The 12,725-nt window shown below is 38.5% G+C and overlaps 1 protein-coding gene and 1 long non-coding RNA gene across 7 annotated transcripts in view; one reads left to right on the top strand and one right to left on the bottom strand.

The window, feature by feature from the left end:
- The window catches only part of Tpk1 (thiamin pyrophosphokinase 1), a 378,286-nt gene that overhangs the window by 270,072 nt on the left and 95,489 nt on the right, over positions 1-12,725 (top strand).
- LOC108350700 (uncharacterized) overlaps positions 1-12,725 on the bottom strand; it is a 67,557-nt gene that overhangs the window by 30,621 nt on the left and 24,211 nt on the right. For all 5 annotated transcript variants that reach the window (XR_015686526.1, XR_015686529.1, XR_015686525.1 and 2 more), the window contains 2 exons: positions 3,335-3,484; positions 2,617-2,671 (listed from right to left, as the gene is read on the bottom strand). This is a non-coding gene — a long non-coding RNA (uncharacterized LOC108350700). The remainder of the gene's footprint in view (positions 1-2,616; positions 2,672-3,334; positions 3,485-12,725) is intronic.

Raw genomic sequence — 12,725 nt, 5'->3', positions numbered from 1 at the left:
CCTTTTGTATTTTTGCCAATGTTCAGTGAAGGGACTTTTTCAGCTCTAATGAACAGCCATTTTTATTTTCCCTAGAACTGAGGCAGGACTAAGGGTGACTTCCAAATGCCCCACAGTAAGTGTTACACAAAGAGATTGATAAGCTACAAACAGGTACCTGTTGACCCTCAGTGTAACCAGCCAAATAGATTAGAAGAGAGAATGTCCCGGTGTGGTTTGAATGTGCCTTCATGTTCTTATAACTGAGGCCGAGCACACTAAAGGCTGTTTATGTTCCTTGTTCTATGAACTGCCCATCTTTCATTTTGAGTAGTTGGCCTTTATGCTTCTGTGTTGGGGGAAACAGTTTATCAATTAGTAACACAATCCATTATCCTTAATGTGATTTGTATGAACTTTTCTCTGCTCATTTATTTCCAATTATATTTGAGAAAAAATTTATGTTTGTTTTGTTTAAATGCTATTACCTTTATCCTAATGAATTTATGTCTAATTGTACTCTTTACTGGGCCTATTTTCAGAACAACTTTAAAAATTCAGATTATTTTGATCTGATAGTATAATTCTCATTTATGACTCCAATCCCATCACCTAGCTTCCCATTAATTATTAACAAACAATAATTTGTTAGAGTTCCTTAAATTCAGCTAGCATATGCTGATTTGTTCAACAGAAGCACATACTTCATCCATATGTTCTTCCCCTAATGACAGTTTATGTGTGCATGGTATGCCTATAATGTGTTATACATGTTTACATATATGCAGCCACATGTGTATGTGCAGGTACATTTGTGTACATGTACATGTTGAGACCTAATTTTCCTGTCTTCCATGCTTGCTTTCCACTTCACTTATTATCACAGGGTCTCCAGCTGAACCTAGAACCCACTGAGCCTAGCTAGTCTAACCAGCCAACTCTCTCAGAGATCTCCGGTCTCTTCCCCCAAACCCTAGGTTTATAGGTAGTTATCACACCTGCCCTGCTTTTACTTTGGTTCCATGGAACATGAGTCTATAGACTTATTATAAAAAATGCTTTATCTACTAAGTGATAAAATCTATTTATCCACCATGAAGCACATCTTATTCCCTCCCTTCTTTCTTCCCCTCACTTCTCTTTCCCCTCCTCTTTTTCACTTCCTCCACTTTTTGGAAGAATGTTTTTGTATACACCAAACACTGAAGGAAAGGGGGCTGATTTCAAGTATTTACATCTTGAACTTGGATTTTATTCACCTTTCTGTCGTGTGAAATGTAGTTGCATGCTCTAATCTGTCTGATATTGTATATATAGTACTTTGACCCATAACCCAACACTATTGTTTTTACTTGCCTGTTCAAATTATGCTTGGCTTTTGGCTTAACCTCATAAGTAAGTAATTCTCTCTCTCTCTCTCTCTCTCTCTCTCTCTCTCTCTCTCTCTGTGTGTGTGTGTGTGTGTGTGTGTGTATGTGTGTGTGTGTTCTTTCTACTACAAGATGAACTAACCTCATTTTGTGTATCCCCTATCAGTACATTAGAATCAGTCATGTTTCCCTAGCATTCTCTCCCTCTCATTGGAGCACACTGTGAGAAAACAAGAACTATGTGCTAATTACAACTGCAGTGCCTTAGTCAGCTCAGGCAAAAAGCATATACGTATCTGCTAGTCTATGAGAATACACATGTTTTTAATATTTCTATATATTGTATGCTTATGTTTCTAATATTGGTATACTTGCATCTCTATTAATGATGTCATGACTTAAAATTATTATCTCCAACACTACTCCTTTGTATGGATCAATCAGTTGAATTTGGCTTTTCACACCTGCCATTCATTTAATTCCAAAATGTGTATGCAGGGGTACTAAAATTGTTAATTGGAAAAATAAATAATAAATAAAGAAAAATCTTAACAGTACCCAAATGAGGAAACAGCTGTGCCAGCTAGAAATCGTATGTACTTGTATGTGCTTTTGTCATGGGCTCATCATGGCTATTCTTCCTTCCCAAATTGCGTTGTCATACTTTTCATTATTCTCTTCAATGAGATTGTTTTGTATATTTTTTCATAGTCTGAATTCTTTCCTAGAGTCTTCTAGCCTTGCCAACAAATTTTATTGTATAAATAGGATGAAAAAACACGCTACTTTACTTTTTAAAAGAAGCTGATATCATTGCAGAGAATAGAACTATTAAATATATCAAAGTTTCATGATGCCATGTAACATTTCTTTTGCAATATGTCCAACAAGTCAGAATAACAAGTTGAAAACCAAGTTTTTGATCCTACAGCAACTGGGACTCTGTTCTATTCTGTAGAAGTTGTTGTCATCCCTGAATTCTTCAGATGCATATTTTTATGTTTCCCTTCTGCTTATTCAAGTATAATAGACTCTTTTATGTTTATATAATAATTCCAGACCATCGAAGGACCTAGTGGAATAGCTTTACATGGTCACTTCAGTACCAAACTGTAGTAGACTATTGTTTTCTACATAGAATTTTGAAGATTGCCTCAAGCCATATCTCCTTCATATAGTTCAAAATAATTGGAGAAAAATGGAAACATGTGAACACAAAGCCTAGAAAGCTTATATAGTCATATATAACTATATATAAAAAACTTACATAGAAGGATTTATATATCAACCCCTTTAGTTGCTGTAGACCATTGCCATGGACTCTGGAAAACAGAAAATGCCTCCTTTAGCAAAAATACTACACTATTGTGGAGCCTCTTTGGTCTATTGTGATAATCTGTGGGAATTTTCACAAATCTTCACAATATCTAAACAGTTCAAGGTAATTCTTTTGCCCTATTCTACTTTTTATCCCATATGTGGCAAATTAATATAAGAATATAGTTAGAAAAACTATCAAATATGACCATTTTGATTTCACACTGAAGTATTAGATGCCCTATGGAATCATGACACTAGAATGAGATAGACCAAGTCCAAGAATCTATTTTTTTATTTATCTCCACCCACAACCACAGTCTGACAGGGAGGCTAGGATATTGTTGTATATTCAATCTTCATTGTTCATGTCTATTAAATATCTAGGAACCTCTTTCTGTTAAGACATGTTCCACATGAGAACCATAGGAAGTCACCCTAACATATTTAGAGCAAGACAAGTATATACTTGGGAGGCTCCTGCAGTGTCCTTCCTCCTAAAGACCCATCTTGTCAGAGACTAGTTTCCAATTTTAAGAACTGGCTTATTATAACTTTAATTTTTTTCAAAACCTGTTTTTAATGATGGTTCTTAAATGTTTTAACCTCCTTTTTAGCCCATCACCCAACAGAGATAATGAGAAAGAAAGGATACATGGGAAGTGGACCTGTTTAGAAAGGTTCTTAGGAACAGCTCCCATCTGTGTTGTCTGGAAATTGGCAGTTCAGTTCACAGGTTAGCAGCAGCAGCTCCATCCGGTTGCAAACACCAGCAGTCCAGTTCTGTAAAGTGCAGTTAGCTACAGCATTGACATGACCTAGAAGAGACAGCCAGGCTTCAGTCTTGACTGGAGTCAGCAGGAAGGGCCAGGAGAAATGCCAAGAGTTCCCAGCTGTGCCTCCTTTAGTGAAGACCGACCCACAAGCATTGTACAGCTAGCTCTCTAAGCAAGCCTAGCCCAGCCCCCTTTACTGTCTGTTGAATCCTATTTATACCTGCAAATATCAAGTGTCCTCCACTGGTCTTGATTCGATATATGTCTTGCCTCAGTATGTGCATGCCTCAACTGACATCACTCTGCCAATCAGCCTGAGTCCACAAAGTGGCAAGAAACTGCATCAAGCCACAGCATGCCATTAGAAATTTTTTGGTTCATTTCTCTCTATGGAGTTCTAACAAATGCAGCTCAACTGCAGAATATAAGGTGGACCAATACCTGCATGTAGTTAGCAAAGAATCCTTTATCACATGTTCTTTCATGTGCTTGCTTTAGCAGAACATCCCCTTTTCTGTGTCTGCTTCACCAATCAACAGGAGTCTGCCTTACTCTGTCACCTGCGTCCACTCCAGGAAAACACTCTTTCACATGTTTGCCCCAGCAAAATACCATCCAACACAACTGACTTTTCAAAGAACCCTTACATTTCCACTTTAGCTTATAGCCAGAGATTGGACAAGAAATTGTAACTTTCTGTTGGCTAGTTTGTTTTGATTATATAAATTAAACAATACTTTGATAACAACCCTTTATCTTGCTCCTGTGAACACAGATTCTTTGTATAGTAATTACTGCCAACATTTTGGAGGGTTTGAGTGGCTCATGTCTACAACTCCACTCTTGCTGCTCTTTGAAATAATTGAGGCTGCCCTTCTGTTAATCCTGAATGGCAGGGCTATCAAAGTAGTTCAGTTCGTAACACACCTTCTGTGCAAGCATAATGACCTGAGTTGGACCCCCCATCTCCTATGTCAAAGCTGAGCCTGAAATGTAACTATAAGGACTAAAGGAGCAGACATAGGCAGATAGAAGGGACTCAGTAGCCATCTGATATGTCTGAATCATCTATCTACAATTCAGTGAGAGGTAAGAGATCCTATATCAAAGTATATGGTAGTATGAGATAGAAGAAGATACCAGAAGTGAACCTTTGACCTTCATATGTATGTAAAGATAAATATGTGCACATATACATAACACACACCAAAACCTAAACAACTGAATTGTATATATTTCTTCATAGCTCTTGTGTTAGAATATTGTAATCACCAAATCATTCTGAGGACCCCCAGTATGGATAACATCCCTCCCTGTCTTTTCTGAGCAGTCTAGAGTAGGTCACTCCTGTGCAGCTTCCTCTTGATCCTAGCATTCATTCCCCAGCTTCTTCTCTCAGTTTTTAATCTACTCACAGCCATAGTTACATGAGGGACTTGGTCCCTTGAAAGCATCCTGACTCTTCATGATAGTTCTCCCCAACACACACCATCTTCCCCATTTGCTGGTGACTTCCAAGGGTGTAAACTTTACCAAGACTGAGCCACTTTGCCCCCTCATCACAAAGGCAGTTGGGTAGGTTTTCTACACAGTTCACTAGAATCCTTGGGAAGGAGCTCCATCCTCCACCAACAAAGCATTACAGTACCCTCATGCTTTCCGTTTCCTTTCCTTGGGTTTCATCTTCTTTGAGGTAGCATCTCTGGAAATCAGTCCTTTCCATCCAGACACGGCTCTCCCACTTGCGTGTTCTTTAGCTCCTGCATCTCCAGTTGTGTTCAGACCCTCGCTTCCCTGAGCAGTGCTTATCCTGTGAGGACAGGCTAATTTCAGCCTTCGCCATTTGTCCTGAGCTGGTGGCCATGAGAGAGAGGTCACTGAACAAAAGAATGACCTGTTGCTTTGCAGGTCACATGTTCAAAGTTATTTCAAGGATTAGAGAGTTTAGTCATTAATGGGAAAAGGCAGGATGACTCCCCACAGCCTGTACATTTGGGGTGAATCAAAAAAGGTTTTAGTTCATTAGTTTGAGTATCTTTACTCTATTTTTTTCTTCTTTTATTCTTTCCCAGAAGAATCCTTGACTTAAAAGACTTGGTAGGAAGCTGTGGACATACCCTTAATGGGAACTCTGTCCTCTATAATGAAATCCTGGCCGTGATCCTCAGTTTTTTTTTTTTACCCTTGTGAAATGAGGCCTTACATAGACTTCTAAGGAGACCCATGAAGTCTATGCTACTCACAAAAATTCACAAGGGTTCCTTTCCACATGCACCTTTTTTTTTCTAAAGGAAGAGAATAAAAACTAAAACCTCCCAGTGCCTCACTGTGAAGCTTCAGTCATGTGGTATGATGCGTCAGCAATTGCCTTTGACTTGATATTACTGTTTCCCCCACTAGAGCTGTCTCTGTTGTTAGTGTACAGAACAAAATAATATTGATAAGTGCTTTATGCGAGCTACTTATTCAGTCCACTCACTGCACCATTAGATCACATCCATGTTAAGAAACAATAAAATAATTGATAGAAGGAGTTTTATTATGCAAAATCATTCAGCCCAGTAGCCAAATATCAAGTCTACCTGGGTTCTCAGTACAAAAAGCTGATTCTCTTAATTAATTCTCCTAATTGATGCCAACAATAAGATGATAGATTAATTAAGAAATTGAAGTCAAATCACAATATTGTTAACAAATTGTCACCTTGTTACTGCTAACAAAATTGTATTATCTGTCCCTAAGATACAAAACTAAATGGAAAACTATCTAAATTTTCATACAGATAATCTTTAAATTAAAGATTGCTATTTTGCCTAACACTTTTTTTTAACCTTTTCTCAAGTATACCATCTCATCTCAAGTATATACAATCAGAAGTGTTTGATAACCACGACTGTAAATATTTTAAATAATGTCACTAACGGTAAGAAAAAGACTTCCCAAGGTCTTTTCCCTAATGACTTCTGCAGTGAAGAAACAGTGCTCTTTCATGGGGAAAATTCAAAAGATTTTGCTCTTTGGTTGGTGGTTTAGTCCCTGGGAGCTCTGGGGAATCTGGTTTGTTGGTTTTGTTGTTCTTCCTGTGGGGTTGCAAACCCCTTCAGCTCCTTCAGTCCTTTCTCTAATTTCTCCATTGGGGACCCAGTCCAATGATTGTGGTCCTATGAAGGCTCTATGCCCCAGTGTAGGGGAATGCCAGGGCGGAGAGGTGGGAGTGGGTGGATAAGAGGAACACCCTCATAGAAGCAGGGGGAGGGAGGATGGAATAGGGGCTTTCCAGAGGGAAAACCAGGAAAGGGGTAACATTTGAAATGTAAATAAATAAAAAACCAATAAAAAATATTTGTCCTTCTTAGAAGGGGGAACAAAATACTCACAGGAGGAAATACAGGGACAAAGAGTGGATCAGGGACTGAAGAAAAGTCATCCAGAGACTGCCCTACCTTGGGATCCATCCTATATGCAGCCACCGAACCCAGTCACTATTGCTGATGCCAAGAAGTGCATGCTGACAGGCGCCTAATATGAATGTCTCCTGAAAGACTCTACCACAGCCTTACTTATACAGATGCGGATGCTTGCAGCTAACCATGGGACTGAGCACAAGGACCCTAACGGAGGAGTTAGAGAAAGGACTGAAGGAGCTGAAGTGGTTTGCAACCCCATAGGGAGAACAACATCAACCAACCAGAGCCACCATTACCATACCAGGAACAAAACCACCTACGAAAGAGTATACATGGAGGGACCCCTGGCTCCAGCCACACATGTAGCAGAGGATGGCATTGTCAGACATCAATAAAAGGAGAAGCCCTAGGCCCTGTGAAGGCTTTTCCCCATTGTAGACAAATGCCAGGGTGTTGAGGTGGGAGTGGGTGTGAGGGAGTGGGAGCACCTTCATAGAAGCAGGGAGAAGGAGGTGAGAGAGGGGGAAAGCCAATAACATTTGATATGTAAATCCATAAAATATCCAAGAATAATAAATAAATTTTCAAAAGGTTTAGCTCTCTTTTTAATTACCAGTTGGAAATGTTTCTGTGTGTATCCACCTCCCTTGACAGCATGGCGTTGCCTCATGTTACAGCATGCCAAACTCATTCATGTTTTGGTCATTCTGGGGGGGTAAAATAACTATGTTGTGCTTGGATTTTTTGTGACTCACAGAGACTAAATTTGATTAATTTAGATTCAGAGGATAAAAGTAAAGTGGTTATTGAAATGCCAGCATTACTCAAGAATGGGACCTTTACTTTTATAACCTCAGAGACTGTTTTCCTACCAATGACTCTAGAAATTAAGCTCTAAGAACATCCTTGGTGCAGCTTTTCTGAGTTGCCCGCATTCACCAGTAAACATGCAGTGTGCTTCCTGTGGAGGTGTGGAGGGGGAAATGCTATCAGTTATTTAGAGTCTGATTTATACCTGAAGAGAGTGGCTGCCACTCTGTGATTTCAGGGAAGCTGGGTATCAAGGAGCAATTTTCAAAGAATTGAAAGCTGGTGCTAGGTTATGAATAAACTCAGGAAAGTTCTGACCTTCCCTGTCAAATGATAAGGTTGTAAATATGTTGGCAACTCCACTATGATATAAGTACCTGTTTTTTTCCATCTTTCTGAGGCTCCCAGGCTACTGAGAATCAGTAACAGCAAACTAAAACAAAATTTACCAAATGAAAAACAATTAGGAAAGTAAATAATTCTGAATATAGTATACAGGAGGCAGCCGCTTGTATGTTGCCTCTGAAATATGTCTGGATTAGATTTTTTCTCATTTGAAACAATAACATCCTAATGAAATATAAAAGACCAATTTGGTCACAATTTATTGTTTATTTAAATGAAGACAACTTAAGTGATTATTGGATAGAAAGTGAGGTAGTGTGTGATATTTTAATGCTTTCTTCCCATTATGCAAAATTTTGTAATGTGGATAATTCTTGCTAAGATGTAGTCTTTTAAATAATTATATAAAGTATATCACACACAGGCAGCATCTGGTATCATATGCTCTACGTGATGACTGTGGGACCTGTCTAATCTAAAATACCTTGTGGGGATCATTTCTTCTTTCTGACCTTAGCACTATCAGGTTGACAGCTCAAATAAAGATGAATAGGGAGGAATCATTTCAGATAATTTCTGGGTACTGGGAGCTTTTGTGTGTCTTGTTTTGGTTTTGGTTTTTTTGTTTGTTTGTTGTTTTGTTTTTCTTTCCCTTTAGGAAACACACACACAAAGAAAATTAAACTTGCCAATCCTTTACTTTTTTAAAAAGGAATCTATGTGCTCTTTCAAACAAAATTTTAAAATAATGAATTTTCTATCTCCTAGTCACTTAAAGCTGAAAGGAGACAGAAGGAGGGAACAAATACGGCAGCCGGAAGGCAAATGAAACAGTACAAACCACGGCATCTGGACAGGGCTGAGACTAGAGAGCTTTAGCCAACTGTTGCTGTTTCTTGGAACCTGTGGCTCAAACAACTTTAATCATGTTTTATCTTGCAAAGTTTCTCTGTGGTCAGGATTTGGAAGTTGGCTGACTCTTCAAGCAAAGGGTCTTAGGAGACTCATTTGTCCTGGCATTGACTCACAGGTGGCATGCAGCCCACTTACACAGCAGGCGAGCTGGCATCGGTTGTCTATATATAGAAGTAACAGATTAGTCTCCCAAAAGAGCCCTTGAGGTCTCTGTGACACAATGACCAGCCTTCCTCAAAGAAGTAATCTTCAAGCAAGAGAGCAGCTGTCCTTTCCTTTCCTTTTTTTTTTCCTTACAAGTTCAGCCCCAGAATTTACAGAGCAACACCCTGTCCATCACTCACATAGATAGTTCTTATTAGCTGTATGAAATATAAAGAAAAAAATACAGTGAATATCATGTTAGAGACACTACCACAGAGGAAATGTGACAAAGAAAGACGTGGCCTCACTCATGCACTCATGCATGCATATATATGCATATTTGCAATAGGAGAAAATAGACCTTCAGTCAAGTAGAGTTTGAATGTGAACAGGTCACCCTGAGTGTACCTACAGAGAGATAAAACATGAAGAATGATGACATGTCACATGCTGCTTTAAACGCATATGACTCTTAGATTGAATTGTGCCCTCTTGTAATAAGCTCTTCTGCAGTACAGAAATGGGAGGAAATTACATTAAGGTATATTTCTTTCAGGATTCTTACCATGATTTTGCCTCAGTGAATCAAAAGTTACTTTCCTTCATTCCTCCAAAACCAAACAAACAAAAAATCAAAACCAAAAGAAAAAAAAACCAACCCCACAGATATCAGTGCATTTACATTCTGATTCAAGGGTTTGCACATCTTCTACAGGAGCTGTGGAAGTGAGGATACTATACCAGGAAGGCTTGTTCTGCACAACTTAAACTCGTGCATTCAAACATTCTGAACAAGGAACAATATGCTGTGTGTTTGTCCTAATTTCATGTCTACTGTTGTGAAAAAACACTGCAGCCAAACAAAATCACAGAAAGAACAGGTTTATTTCACCTTACAATTCTAGAGTCCAGTCCTTCATTAAAGGAAGGCAAGGCAGGAACATAAATGCAACCTCTTTACTATTGCACACGAATTACCTCCAACTAAGAACTCAGAAGTTGAACATGAACCATGGAAGATACTGGGGCTGGCTCCTAGGCTTCTGCTTACAGGTACACCCCCGATATGCCTTTTTATAGAGTGATACTGTCTACAGTGGGCCAGTCCCTCCTACATCAGCTAATAATCAGGGCATTCGCCCATAGCCATGCCCACCAGCTAGGTTGGTCTAGGCAGTTTCTCAGGTGTAACTCCTCATTTTACTGTAAGTCGTGTTCAGTTAACTGGCTAGGACTATGTTATTAAGTACTGCTTCTCAAATTGCTCCCTGAAAATGTTATTCTAATATTCTTGGCAAAAACTGAAAAGCAAAATTTCTAAAATTAAAAATCTTCAGTTTTGTGGTGTCTCTGTTTCAGTTTGATAATAAAAAGAAGAGCAGATGTTTCTTTACATTTGTTATCAGTCAGATGCCATTGTTAGGATTTTACATATCAAACCATTGGTGCCCTATAACTACCCATTTATTCCAGTTTTATAGATTTAAAAACAAAACTTGCACTGTTTGAGATGGATTTGGATCCACAAACATTTTAGCACCTATTCAGTTAACCACTATGCACATATCAATTCTAGCTACCTCAAAACAAGGGTTCATTAACTGTGACTGATGTTCTCCACACCAGAGGTCTTGAAAGGGGAAGGCACACATTTAGAAACCTAAGTAGATCTCTCTTAAGTTACTGGTGTGAGGTCTGGCTTATTTCTTATAAGGCTCAGGGCAACTGCCCAGTGAAGAACAAACTGATGGATAAGGAGATCTTCTTGAGATTTGAGCAAGCAGTGTGGAGGAATCCTCGTGGGTTATAAGTTGTGTGTAAACAGGAAAATATTTGGCCAACAGCTGAAAGGATGGTGCAATCATAAGCAGAGAACAAAAGCTGAGTAGGGTAGGCTTGAGACGAAAGATCAGGATATAGAAAATAGATTTTTAGCCCTTGAAAACCAGAAGTTGGGGAAAATAATAGTACTCCAATCCAGGGATTGACATCATCTAGGTCATTTGGCTGCAGAATACATGGTGGGATATGGAGAAGGATCCAGTTGAAACTCAAGAGACTAGAGTCAAAGTCCTGCAAATTAAGGAGTTTGGAGAGAGAAAGAGGGGCTTGCCAGTCAGGTGTGACTTAAGATAAAAACTTACATGTACCTATGTTCTGTGAACCAAAGAAAGATGATAGTTCAGACATTGAAAATCCATGGCAAATCTTATCAAGAAATCAAGCCATGTGAGAACAAATAGCTGACGATTGGAATTAAAAATGCAGAGACCTTTGGTTAGTTACCTGATGAAAGCTACTTTTGAAGAGGCGAGGGATGCTTAATTGGAATGAAACTAAGAGAGAAGGAAGTTGAAGACAGTAAAGGAAGACAACCATTTCTGGAAATGTTAATGTAAAGGGATAAAGGGCCATTGGCGTGTGTGGTTTGTATGGATACCTTCAAGTTTAATGACTGATTTTCATCAGTATTTGTTATATTCCTATTGTTTGACTAAACTGCTTATAGCTATAACAATGAAATACATATCACCCTGAATGAGGAGCTTAAATTTAAAACAGTGGACTTTGCAGCATTTTATGTAGAAGGAATCTCTTGGTACTGTCTGGAAGTATCACCTGTCAAAAAAAAAAAAGAAAAGCTGATGATCTAGTAGAAAAAGGCACTAAGTAATAGGTGGCAGGTCCTGAAGAGAAAAGGAACTCGGGATGGTCAAAGACAGAAGATCCGCCACCTGAATTCTGAGATAGTCAGACTGCGAAACTAGAAAAGGTAACTAATGAGCCATGTGGCATAGATTAGAATAAACAGGATAATAAATTATGAGCTAGTCGAGGAACAAGCCAAATCTTATGACCCACACATTTATTCATATATAATTAAGTCCCCAAGCCTGTATTTTGGGAACAGGGGCATGGATGGAAGAACTTACCATTATAATATTACATAGAAGGTGTGCAGTCTATAGATTCAGGGAAGTATTTGGAAAAGGAAGTACCTTTGGGTTTATTCCTTCTTACAATATGTGAATAATCTTAGTAGTACTTTATGAAATCTGTGGGAGGAAAAAAATCATATTTTCTTTCAAAATAACTTTCTTATAACATTTTAATGCCTTTTGATCTTTGTTTTCTGGATGATACCTAGTTACTGGATTCAAATTTTATGAACATATGAAAAATAAAAAACAAATGTGTTTTGAGAACATGAATGAGTGCATTATAAGGTCACATCTACATATTCTTGAACAGGTGATTATCAAAACATGGCCACATAAATAAATGAAGGGGTACTCAAAACTTGCATGCTAGCTAATATGCTCTGAAAATTTGTACTCTCTCTTTCAAATGCATAAGTTAAAATCCTGACCCCAGTCATAATTTTTAGGACACTGTTATTGTTTTAATATGAAATGGCCATTGTAGGCATCGTGTATTTGAACACTTCATTCCCCAACTGGTGGTGCTGTTTATAGAACCTTGAGCTAGAGCCTTGCTGTATGAAATACATCATAAGGCTTTGAGGTTCTATAGCCTGACACTACTTCAGGTTCTCTTATCTTTCTATGTTGATTCAACTGCTTCCTAATTTAGTCCAGCCTCATGCTCCAATTGTCATGCCTTCCCCACCATGATGGACTGTATCATTCTGGCATTATGTA

Source organism: Rattus norvegicus, chromosome 4 (assembly GCF_021556685.1).
Source record: "Rattus norvegicus strain SHRSP/BbbUtx chromosome 4, alternate assembly SHRSP_T2T, whole genome shotgun sequence".
In the NCBI taxonomy this organism is placed as follows: Eukaryota; Metazoa; Chordata; class Mammalia; order Rodentia; family Muridae; genus Rattus; species Rattus norvegicus.
Note: the sequence above shows the minus strand (reverse complement) of the source record. Positions and strands in the feature narration are given on the sequence as shown.